We start from the raw sequence: 12,905 nt of genomic DNA, 5'->3' as shown, positions 1-12,905 counted from the left end.
GACAAATGGCAATGCAAACAGTTAAATATATAAACTTGTTTAAAATATTAACTAAATGTACGCTAGATATTTATATCATCAGTTAGTATTAAAAGTTTTTATTTATTATGATTGGTATTAATTGGCAGGAGCAGAGAGAATCCACTGGGATATCTTTTAATAATATTTATTAATAAAATTTAATTTTGCATTTGTATTTTATAGTCTTATAAAATAATATCAAATGGGGATTAATTTTTAATATTAATAATTCTCTGTAATTAATATTGATATTAAATACTAATATTAATTTCCTAAAATAAATATTTTAATATATACAAATTATATTAAAAGTTTAATTTTTATTTTTAGATACTCAATCAGACTTTAGAAGACAATTTTGGACTGATAATCTTGGGATCTGGGGATAATCTTTAAAGCAATCTTGATAAAGCAACTGTGGTTACAGATTCATATTTTACTAAAAAGCCTAGAACATGGTCTGTAAGCCTTGTTAGTCTGCTCAATTTAGCACTATAAGATAAGATCTAGCCACGGCTAAAATGCCACTAAAATGCCAAACAGAATAGCATTTTCTATATGCATTCGAACCACTGTGCCGACTACTAACTCGCGCTAACAGTTTGACATTTACAATAAAGCATTCGCTGCTCAAAAAGAATTTTAAACTTGCTGCTGCTGTTGTTATCTCAAATTAGCTAGATATATGTATCTACGTGCATTAATTGTGCCAGCGATAGATAATGCAGTGAAGATTCTGTAATTTTTGTGAATTCTGTGAATTATTTGTATTTGGGCATTTACAATTTGCCCGTCTTCGGGCTAATTTTTGTTGTTGTTGTTGTTGTTGATGATGCTGCAACAAGTTACAAAACAAAAGCAACGCAAGCGACTCTTTGTGATGGTGGTGCTGCTGCTGCTTCTTCTTTTTATGTTTGTGCGAAATGTCAAGACGCTATGGCAAAAAAGTCATTCAGAAGTGCAACAGCAACTAAAACAACAGCAACAACAACAACAATTACAATAGCTGCAGCAACTAAAGAAGAAGCAGACGCAGCAACCGCGACTAAACAAGTTGAACTTTACGTTTTCATTTGCTTCAATCAAGTTTCTGTGTTTGGCCATTGGCTGTGTGCTTATAACTGATGCAGCTCCGACTGCTTCTTCATCATCATCATCATCATCATCTTCTTCTTCTTGATTGAAGGTCAGCGAAGCGATTTAGTGCAACAGTTTTAGAATCATTGCATTGTTAGCTGTGATATGTAAAGCGAATGAAAAGCATTTATACTACAAGAGAGAAGGTGAAAGAGAGAGAGAGAAGGTGAAAGAGAGAGAGAGAGAAGGCAGAGAGAATGAACGAGATAAATAGAGAAAGAGAGTGATATTACATAATTCTAATTAGGTTAGATTTGCAGTTCGAGTTCTGCAATTGAGTTTCAATAGAGTTTTTCTCTCCTTTTCCATTGAGAGAGAGAGAGAGAGAGAGAGAGAGAGAAAGAGAGAGAGAGAATGAGAATGAGAAAGACTATTAGGGAGAGAGAGGGAGACATAATGCTCCTAAGTCAATCACAGAAAACCAATATGCTCTGCTTCCATCTGTAGAACGAGCATCAAGACCCTAAGGCATTCATTGTGTCCATAGAGAACGAGAAGACAATTAAAATATTCAATCTTAGCTCAGCTCAGCTGTTTAGTATATATGCTCATATTCATTAACTTGCTTATTCATTCACTGACTCACTCACTCATTCATTCATTCATTTACTTAATACACTTTTAGTGTCTGCCAAAAATAAAATTGTTTTGAGTAATTCCCAAGTTATCTAAGCTCATTAAATAGATCTCTTGCACAGCAGCCTAAAACTAGAATGGATCTTAAAAACGCGTTCTATGTAATCTCAGTTATGTTCTCTAGGCCCATCTAAGATTGTAATGCTTTAGTTTTAAGTATTTTTTAAGTAGTTCACGCTGCTTGGCCAAGCAAAACTTGCTTCCTACTCGCAGTCGGCCTGTGACATCATATGGCACCGCCCTGTAGTAGATTATTATTTGTTTTGCTTTTTCGGCAATATAAATAGATAATTTTGGTTAATTTACTCGCATTTAATGGACTCCAACGAGGTGACAGAAGCCACAAAGGCAATAAAAGCCCATTAAAAAGAAGCAAGAGACAAAGACTGTGGAAAAAAAAAATCAAAAATATAAAGTGAACCATAAAGTTCGGGCTGTGATCGTTATAATGCCAAAAACAAATACAGCTCACAGATCTGTCCAAGAAGTGGACGAACAACAACAACAACAATAAACTATTGGCCCGCAGGCGGCGGCGGCTAATTAGAAAATAATCATGCGCCATCGAAGGTCAATGTCAAGCGCTGCCGTGGAACGAACGAAAGAATCGTGCAGAAAAATGAGTCAGCTGAAAATGTTGTTTGGGTGTCGGATGTCGGTGGAGGATTCTATGATGGCAGCTGCTGATGTAAACTGAGCTCTGATGACACAAGATTTGTCTGCGAGTCGACTCGCGTCGAGTCTAGCCCACGCGAGTTTGTCGCTTAAGTCTTTCGTTTCATTGCAGTAGAATTTCAAGCAGCTTCAACTGCTTGCGCCATTTCTCTCTCCCTGTCTCTCTCCCTCTCCCTCTTTCTCTATCTTTTTGCTAAGTGTGCTATAATTATGTTTACTAATGCATGCTGAGCTGTTTGTTAATCACATATGCAAACTTGTTACACAAAGTAAACGCCAAGCGCGAGCAGCCACAAAACAAACGCGAAACAATAACAAACCCAACAACAACAACAACAACTGAAACTGTTGCATGCCAAAAAACCAAAAAAAAAAAAAAAAAAAGCTGTTTAGACTGCCCGCTGTTTTTGTTTTTCCTTTGCTTTTTGGCCATTGTTAGAGTTGGACAAACACTGGGCTGTCGAGAGCTAAAGTAGGTAAGACCGAGCGGCTGCACCCTCGCCCCGCTCTTGGCCAAGCATTCACTGTTACATTTCACACCAGTTGAGCTTTAGTTAGCGGTTGCTACTAGCCAAGCAGCGGGCAGTTGCCAATTCTACTCATGTGCTCAAACACTACCTGATTTAACCGTTAAAATGTTGCACAGGTGTGTGAGTGTGTGTGTGTGTGTGAGATGATAGTAATAATATTACTATAACAAATTGCTAGCTAAGCAGGATTGATTGGTTTTTGGAAGCAAGTGTGTTACATATACTTATTTATGAAATATCCATGGGTGGAGCGAAGTGCAGTGAAGGGTGAAAGAGGGAAGTGCGGGGAGAGAAGAATAAATGACTGAGTGAGGAGTGATGAGTGAAAAGTGAAGAAAAAAGAGCGATGGGTGAACAGTGAAGACTGGGGAGAGAGGAGGCAGAAGTGAGAAGTGAAGCATGAAGAATGTAGAGTGCGGAATGAAGTGTGAGGAGAAGAAGGAGGAGATAACTATGAGGAGTGACGATAGAAGAGCGAAGAGTATAATGAGAAGAGTAGTGCAGACTGATGTGAAGAGTGAGCAGTGATCAATCAACATTGAACTTTTGAGCACCTTTAACATTTTGGCCATCATATCAAAGTCATCATCTCATCTATAACGTACAAATCAACTACAAACAAAGACAAAGTCTCAGGTTACCTCAAACAGCGTAAGAAATGAAATATGAAAAGAGCTCTGGAACATTTTCACACTCAAATAAGTCTTTGTCTGTCTACTCTATTATATTTTAAAAATATTTATATTGTTGACCGAGTCTATAACAGTCAAAGCATGTTCCTCTCATTTCTTTCCAACCCATAAATGTATCGATATCTCTCTCTAAAACAGTTTAGGCATTCTCCTCCTCTCTCTATCGTTTCAAGCCACTGCAGTCTCAGGCCATAAAATTCATTCACCATATATTGCCCAAAGTGCATCTAGATTAAGTTGTTATACAACACTAAATCTAAATCCCCTGTTACCCTAAAAGCTGCAATAAACAGTTAAGTCTCACTTTCAGCTGCTCTCGCATTTACCCACTTGACTGCCCACCCAATGATACCAAATAAATAAATGTAAAAACAGCTACCAAGACTTGTTCGCCTATTGACCAACAAAATTGTTAACTCGCTCCGCAAATTGACTCTGTGCACGGCTTATGCAAATATCACTCAATATATACACACACACACACACACACATCATAAATTGGCAAAATAAAGTAAATGCGAATATGAACCAGTTTAAAGAGTAAATTTTCATAATTGCCAAATGCCAACACATTACTTGAGCTCGTTCCGACTTGCCAGCCCAGTTGGCCAATATCCGCCTTTTGGCAATAGTATGTGTGTGTGTGTGCGTGTGCCTTTGTGAAACGCCAATCAATCATTTTCCATAGCACCAGCATCAAGGACAAAGCTTCAATTGAACCTGGAAATGAAATGAATGCGCCAAGACACCCGCACAAGATTAAAACGCGCCGACCTGGGCAACATTCTAAAACTGCAAATAACCCGTTTATGAGTCGTGTATTATTATTATTGCCATACACGCCCATTGACCGAATGGGGTATATCAGTTTTCTAACAAACTGAAGAGACTGCGACGTTATATTTTAATATAATTAGCCATCAATTTCCATGTGGGGTAAAGATATGATGGATAAAGGCATCTCATGCAATTACATAGATATTAATCTATATATTATATCGGATATGCGAGTACTTATTAATAATGTATCCGATTTGATATACTACTCACTTGGATATACTATTTATATATGTTGGATAAATACCAATCTTATTGTATAAGGAAATATATATATTAAACATATCAGTCGTGTATTTTATATATGATATCTTTATACTTTATCCGATATGGAAATACATATCTGAAATATATTATATCGCATAAATAAATACAGTCAACCTCACACTTTATTCTATATATGAATATCTCTATCCGAACTCTATCCAAGCTGAAAATACCAAATAATCAGAAGCGCCTCTAATGAGTATTACGAGATCAGCTACACCCGACGGCTTTGTTCTTCTCACTTTTTCTATAGCCTCAATTGTGCTGCAGGCAATTACATATTTGACACTTGACTCTCATTGGAGGGTGTGTTAACCAGTTACTGATCTGGTGAGCTGGTGATCTGGTATTTTGTCAAACGCTTTCAGCGACTGTCGCCTAGATATCTGAGCCACATTCCAGAGCCATGTCATTAGCTCACTTCCTGAAGTATCACGACTGGCTCTAGTCTGCATGCCACACATTTTATTAAGACGGTCTCGAATAACCCATGATAAAACCCATTCCCAAGCACTCTGACATAATTCGAAGAGAAAAACCTCTTGAAAACAAATTGAAATCATTTGGCGGCAATGAAATGAAAGAAACAGAAATTTTGTAAACCGTTTAAACCGAAAATACATAAATTACTTACTTGCCGGACCCCGGACGAAAAGACAATGCCAGACTGCGTCGACTACTGGGCGTGGCATTTGGGGCGTTCGGAGCTTATGTAACGCGACTGAGGGTCAGCGTCGAGCCGCTTTTGCTGAATGAGTCTTGGGACCGCAAAAGAAAGTGAAATTTTGTTGACGCTGCAACGGATGCCTGATTGAAATTTTCGTTTAGCGTTTTTCTTTTGACTGATGCCGAGACGGCGATCTCGAATGGGCTGTTGAAATTGAAGCTCATCGATCGAGCAACCATAACGAAAGCAGTGGTTGGGTCGGGCTAATGTAAAATTAATATTACGGTGCAGCTCTGACGCAATCCAAGATCTTCACGATGCTGATATACGAAAAATAAACCTTAGAGATATCTATGTATGAGTTGTCTAAGCTATGCAGCAACAGTTGTGGATAAAGATAAAATTCTACGGATATTTGACTTGGCTATAAACAATTTGGTTTACAGTTCTTAGCCATTTATCCGAAACAATAACAATACCAACACTTTATTCAAAAATTAAACTTATATTGTTAAAAAAGAATTCATCAAAATGAATATTCATCGTGCAAAAAGTCTAAAAAAAACAGCTTTAATTTGATACAATTTTAACGACGAGATAAGGTCATAAATTTTATTATATGATAATAAAAAACACTTTTTATATATCGAATTTCGAATAAAAACCATATAGTATATGCATTAATATAAAAAGTTAAATGTATGTAGTATATGCTGTGCTATAAACAAAATTTCCAAACATTAAATACGATACTTTGAACATTCAAGCTTCAAGAGTTTGAGAAGAATAAATTAAATAAATTTATATAAAAGATATATGTATTATTTAAATTTTGGTTGAGAGGGGAAGAGTGGAACACAACAGAAGTGGAATGCAAATTATTAAAAGATTAATATTATTAAACAATGAAAATTGCTAAATAATGTAAATAAATAAATAATGAAAATTACTAAATAATTTAAGTTACTGAATGAAAAACCTAGTTATAAGTTTTAGGATTTTATAAAATACGGATTTATATTATGTACGAAATGTAGGGATATGATATCCAATTGGAAAAGTTACCAATAATGCAAATTTATTTCCAGGTAATATAATAGAATATACGAACAGACGAACATGTAGACGAACATATAGATTTTTATATAAATTTATAAAAAAAAACAAAATAATAATAAAACATGCTCAAGTATTTGGCAATTTCAGCCTAGTCGAATACCAATACAAAGGACTCTCTATATACATAGTACGGCACTCAGCCTTTGGCTTAAACAAACACAATGAAAATGCAGCAACGTTTATGCAACTTGCTCCCAGCCCATTTTTCAGTGCATTCAAAGGCATTCGAACGCGACAAAAATGGCAGCAAATGGCAAATGAACATGAAAAACTTCTTAGCTGGAAATTCTTGAGTCCGGTTTTTCGATAGCCACTCCAAACCTCAAAACGAAAACTGGTTCAAAGCTGCCAACAACAACAACAACAACAAAAACTTTGGGCCAACGTGTGTGTGTGCGGGTGGCAATGCCCGCCGAGCTCTGTGGGCCCCATTTCCCCCCCATTCCAAAAGCCAACGGATTGCGACTCACGATTCGGCTGGAAACAGACACCAACTAGGCAAGCTGAGGAGCTCAATTGGATTCCCTTGGCTGGGCGGCTCGTGCGGGATCAGAGCTTTAACCTTTGCGGGTGAAAGGTTCAAATTTGGGTTCATCAATAGCTGAAGCTAAGCAACAATAATCAACATCAATATTCTATCAATTATTTGATCCAAGAGATATTTGATTTGTGCTTCACACCAACGGGAGGGAGTCTTCTTCGTTTGCTTTTCCTTTTTTTTGTTTTTTTTTTTTTTTTTTTTTAAGCCACGTTTCTACCACTCCAATTGGAGTGGGTTTTTGGTGGTACTTTAAGGTGCGACTGCGCTTTGTTTATGTTTTGCTCGTTACGTTTATTTTTTGTGTTACTTTATTGTAGCTTTTTGTTTTTGTTTTTTCTGGGCTATTTGGTTTATGTAATTTGCAAAAGCGTGCTCCACTCTGCTCTAATAAAGGCTGGCAACATCAAAATTATATTGCAAATATTAAAAGTAAATTACAAGCGCAAATGCAAAACGAGTTTTTGCGCAAAGTCGAGCTTAGCGAGAGAAAAAGGAAAAAAAGAAAAAAAAAAAAAAAACACCATTGGCATTGGTGAACTGGGCTTGGCCGCCTGCACCATGTGGCAATAAATTACGGCCAATAATAGAGCAAATATCTAGACAAAAGAATAGAAACTATGACATGTCGAATGCACTAAGACCAACATTTGGCTTAGACTATAAGCCAAGTTACAGTTGCAAAAGAAAAAAGATCTGTACTTAAATGTTCCCGACGAGTTTAGCTCAGCTGTTAATTGATTTAGTTGCCTAGAGGAAGTCGGGCGTGCTCTAACTGGGAGTGCTCCCATTGAGATTGATCTAGTTGGAAGCACTTCAACTGGGAGTGTTCCTATTGCGATCAATCTAGCTGGAGGTGCTCTAGCAGGAATTGCTTTAGCTGGGAGTAATAATTTTCAGTGGGCTTGGGCAATAATAATATAACATAAATGTAATATTAATGTAATTAATAAAAAATTTATATATTTAAATTATTTTTTTATTTATAAAATAATTAATAAATGTATTTACATTAATTAATGTTTTATTTTTATTTTTTGTTATATTTAATAAATTAGTAAATAAATGTATTATTTCAGTTTTTGGTATAATATTTATTTTTAATTTTATTTATTTATTTTTATTATTAACTTAATATTTTTATATTTATTTTTTTCTAATTTTTTATTATATTTCTTTTTTTTCTCAATAAAGTAATAAATGTATTTATTTAAATTAATGTTTGTTAGGTGATTCATTAGCCAACAAGCACCCTCCTCCTTCCTCACTCTTCACACCTCATACGAGCAGGTAGTCAATTTAGTAGTCAACTCGTATTATTTCTGCTCCAATTCCAAGGGGCCTCGCAATCCCTAGTTGCCGCTTCCAGTCCATTAGCTGGCTGCACAAATGTTCGAATTAACCATTCAGACAGCAAACAAGCTAAGCTCATTAGAATTGAGAATCGAGCAAAGGCAAAAAAGCGCCGACTGGCACTTCAACCGATTCTAGACCATCAAGAGTTAAGCATTTTGATGTGGCCAACAGACAACAAACACAAAGAAGAAGAAAAGTGTGGCACGCAGCTGTGTTGGCCACAAAAATTGATGTTGTAGCTGTTGTTGTTGTTGTTGCTGCTTAGGTGTGAAGTGACGCCTACAACAAGAGGCGAGCACTTTGTGTACTTTTTTTCTGCTTCTTCCTCGACTCAATTTAGTGCCGCACGTCGCCTTTCCAAACCAGGTCTCGGCAGGCATTCGTCGTGGCCAAAAACGTTGATTGAATGCCCGGAGATTGTTGAGGATCGTGTCGGAGTTTGGGAGCTTGTAGTCTGTAGTCTATAGTCTCTAGTTTTGTGGCTCATAGTGAATGGACTTTTGGCTGCATTCGTGCTCGCATTTAGCTCTGCATATTAAGTAATAGAACTGTTTGCCGCTGTCTGTCTCTGTCTTCATCTCTATCTCCATCTCTGTCTCTCTGTCTGGTCTGTTGTGAGCACTTCAAATGGCGTAACTACACTCTGTCCATGCTTATATGACTACTTGGATGCTGTTCAGATTTGAGTTGTTGCTGTTGCAGTTGCCGCAGCAAGTGGCAAACGATGTGCTTAACATGCCACATGTTGCAAAAGGGCTTTGCTAGGTTTTTTTTGTGCTCAGCTTTTGCCACCTTCAAATGTCATTTGACTGAAATAATATACATATATATATTTTGTATACACCAACTTGCCTTTTGTATAACTTTTAAATGCTATCTGAGCCATATTTTTATTTTATACATCAATTTACATTTTGTATAACTTTGACAAAAGAGACTCAAGCTAAAAAATTTATTCATAATTTTTTTGATTTTAATGTTATGTTCCTCTTGATACCACTTGATAAGTCAAGAGTGTGTTTAACAAGTTTTCATATAAATAATAAGCATGAAATGCAGTTCTCCTTGAGCTGTGGATACATCTGCGAAAACCACTTGCCAAACTCCTTTCTTGCCCTCGGAAGCTCTTTTTAGCCGTCTGATTGTTGGCGCTTTTGTTGCCGTTATTAATGCAAAAGCGCGTTTTATATACCCTGTATAAACTGAAAAGGTATCAGGGAGGTATTGCCTTTTGTTGGTGGCGGAAGGCGTGACTGACTCAAATATGATCATAATATATATATAATATATATGTATGATATTCTATATTTTATTTATTATTGATATTTTCTGTATTTTCAGCTATCTGTCTAGTCCATCTATAAGATCTTGGAATGTATGAGAGAGATATTGATTTTATGGGCAAGAAAACATTCACTAAGTGATAGCAGACCAGATTTAAAGCTTCTTCTTTAGTTTTGTTCACCATTTCTTTATATATTTATATCATCTTAATATTCAGCTCAGCTATATTTCACAAATATTTGACATTAAACTTAGTTTTTTGTTCACATCTCAAATATCTTAAAAGCTAAAATTACCAAACTTTATATATGTAATCCCAGGATTCAATTTTCCTCTATCGAAAAATATTTTCTATATACCCATTCACACAAAAATCCAGAACAGAGACGGACTTTTGTAGAGCAAGACATAATATGGAGGGTATTTTCTAGTCTGATATGACCATCATCTCATTTAAGCAGGAAATGATGCTACATCGATAACAACAACAACAACGAAGACAACTGCATTTCAGAGGCAATTTGGTGTGGACAGTTGGGACTGTTGGACAGTGGGGCCAGTTGCTCGCTTAACGAGTGCCATACCTGAGCTACACACATATACATACATATATTGGTTGCTTATATTCGCCCTTTGTTCGACTGAGAGGTTTTTAATAAAAATGTCAAGATAGTGAGCCGGCTGTGCCGCAGGGTCCAAGCCGACAATGGCGACAATGAATTGCAATTTGCGAGCCGTTGTCCTTGAGTGGTTGCATCAGTGGCTGCCCTCGTGGAATGCAGCGAAGATCTCTGGCGCAGGCGTTGAAGTGTCCACTTGACGACATGGCTTGGGAACATATGTGTGATTGATGTATGCTCGAAAAATCAAAACAAAACAACGGCCAACGGCGCTGATTCTGCGGCTTTGTCTGTGCCAAAAGTTGTTTGCCCAAGAACCGCTTCAGTCAGTCTTCAGTGGGGCATTGAACTTCGCGCCAAGTCGGCTTCGGTAGCACGCACTTCATCCACTTTGTGCGGATCAGAGTGCCAAACCACTTACGAGCATCAGCGCCTATGGCTTCCACTCACGGCACACGGCTCACGGCTCACGGCTCGCGTATCCAAAATGGTGCTGGTCACACCCAGCTCAAGTGGTCAAACACACCCACCCAAAGGCAAAGAATATGCTAATGTTAGAAACGAAACGAAACGAGCTGGAAAGAAACCCACAACAAATATGTAGTTGGATAGCTCAGGGAAAAAAAACCTTGTTCTTCTGCCAAAGTTCACTTAATTACAATAAAAGCAAGAAGAAGGCAAAACGCTTGAATAGCCAAGTCTAAACTGAAACTAGTTTTCAATTCACAGTTTGCTTTTTCTTTTCTGAATATACTTTTTACAGTTTTTAGCTCTATTTTTAAAGTTCTGCAAAAGGAAGGCATATATTATAATATATTTTAAGAAAGTTGCCTAACTTGACAAATTTCCAAGTTTTTTTTCGATGACAGAACTTGGTTTTCTTGAAATACATATGAACAGTCATATTTGAGCTGAGCATGAAAAACTACCAGCGATTATACACCAAAATTCCCCGCTTCACCAAAATTTGTTGTTATGTATAATTTGAAATTTTAATGAAATAATATGTAAGTAAGAAAAAAAACGAAATAAAGAACTCATATCTATATTCATAATCTATATAAAATTATTAACTGAAATAAGAGCACGTTGAACTTTCAGCCTCTTACAGCATCAATTACTAAATATAATTTGAACATTTATATTCTTACAACATGACTCAACGCTTCTCTCATTCTGGGAGCAACAACACCTATAGATCCGCCTTTAAACTTATGTTGTAGTGAGCAGAGCTTAGCTCATAATCTCCTTTTCAAGTAGAAAGAATTGCAAACTTGTTATATAGTCAGAAATTATTTATTTATGAATACGTTTTTTCCCCCTACAAAGTAAATGTATAGTAAATATTAAATATTTACGCAATACGCTAAAATTAAATGTTCGATATACTTTTCAAGCACACCTCGTATTACAATTGCTGCAGTTAAATCAAATTATTCTGTCTTCAGTTACAGCCCAAGATTTTACAGAGCACTGTAAAGCACTTACCCATTCGCTATGTAAACTACTTACAGTGCTCTGTAAAATATTCAAAGTGCTCTCTCTGTAAACTCTTCCATGAAAGCTCTGTAAACAGTTACAGTGCTCTGTAAAGGCTTCAAAAAATGATAGAAACAACTGTTTTTACAGTGTCTTACCATTTTTACAGAGGAACAAAATGTTTATATTCAATTCGTTCGTTATCTGGAAAGCTTTTGCTATAACTGGAATATTTATATTTTATATATTTTAATTGCTCGCATTGATTCATTTATGTAATATTCCATTCGCTTATCGTTCCACCAATTTACTTCTTGATTTCAATTCACAATTGTGCAATTGACAATAACAGCAAAAAGTGTTTAATGACAGCTTAAGAGAAAAAGGGCTAGAAAAAATGAGACCTTCAAGCTGTTGAAAATACTTGGCAATAGGGCGTAGCTGTGCAAATGTTAATTCCGATTTGGGTGTATTATTTTCATTAACTAAATTTTATGTTTGCCATTTGCGCTCGGCGATTGGCAACAAAACGGAAATGCCAAGGCACTCGAAATGTGCCCAGCCGACATTTATGGGTCAAGGATTTGTTGGCAGCTGTAAACAATTTGGTCACACTTGATTGGCTCTACCTGAGCAGGGCGCCGAGTTCACCTGCAGCGCCCAAACACAATTCCATATGCCATTGCACAGCACACCTGGCCAACTCCAAAAATCTATTTTCTTCAAGCTTGACTTGGCTCCAGGCTGTGGCCTAACGCTCCTGTACACGAATACCAAATACCAAGTACTTCAATAACCATTCGAGTCACTAGCATGATTCATATATATACATACATACGTGGCCTGGGGACTCTTTTCTGATGCATTTTGTTTGCTTTAATTGAGTGACTCTTTAACAGAGGCCAGAGGCAGCAGCGAGCTAATTGTGGGAATTTCGCTCATGACGAACTTCCATTATCAAAAGAGCTGACTCGACTTTTGAAACCTTTGCTCTTGACGAGCAGAGCAGAAAATGAAACAGCTATCAATTTATGACTTTAAACTCCA

At 36.7% G+C, this 12,905-nt stretch overlaps 1 protein-coding gene across 1 annotated transcript in view; it reads right to left on the bottom strand.

Moving 5' to 3' along the window:
• Positions 1-12,905, bottom strand: part of LOC6580123 (mucin-5AC) — a 43,633-nt gene that overhangs the window by 16,417 nt on the left and 14,311 nt on the right. The window lies entirely within an intron of this gene.

Source organism: Drosophila mojavensis, unplaced genomic scaffold (assembly GCF_018153725.1).
Source record: "Drosophila mojavensis isolate 15081-1352.22 unplaced genomic scaffold, ASM1815372v1 contig_80, whole genome shotgun sequence".
Classification (NCBI taxonomy): domain Eukaryota; kingdom Metazoa; phylum Arthropoda; class Insecta; order Diptera; family Drosophilidae; genus Drosophila; species Drosophila mojavensis.
Note: the sequence above shows the minus strand (reverse complement) of the source record. Positions and strands in the feature narration are given on the sequence as shown.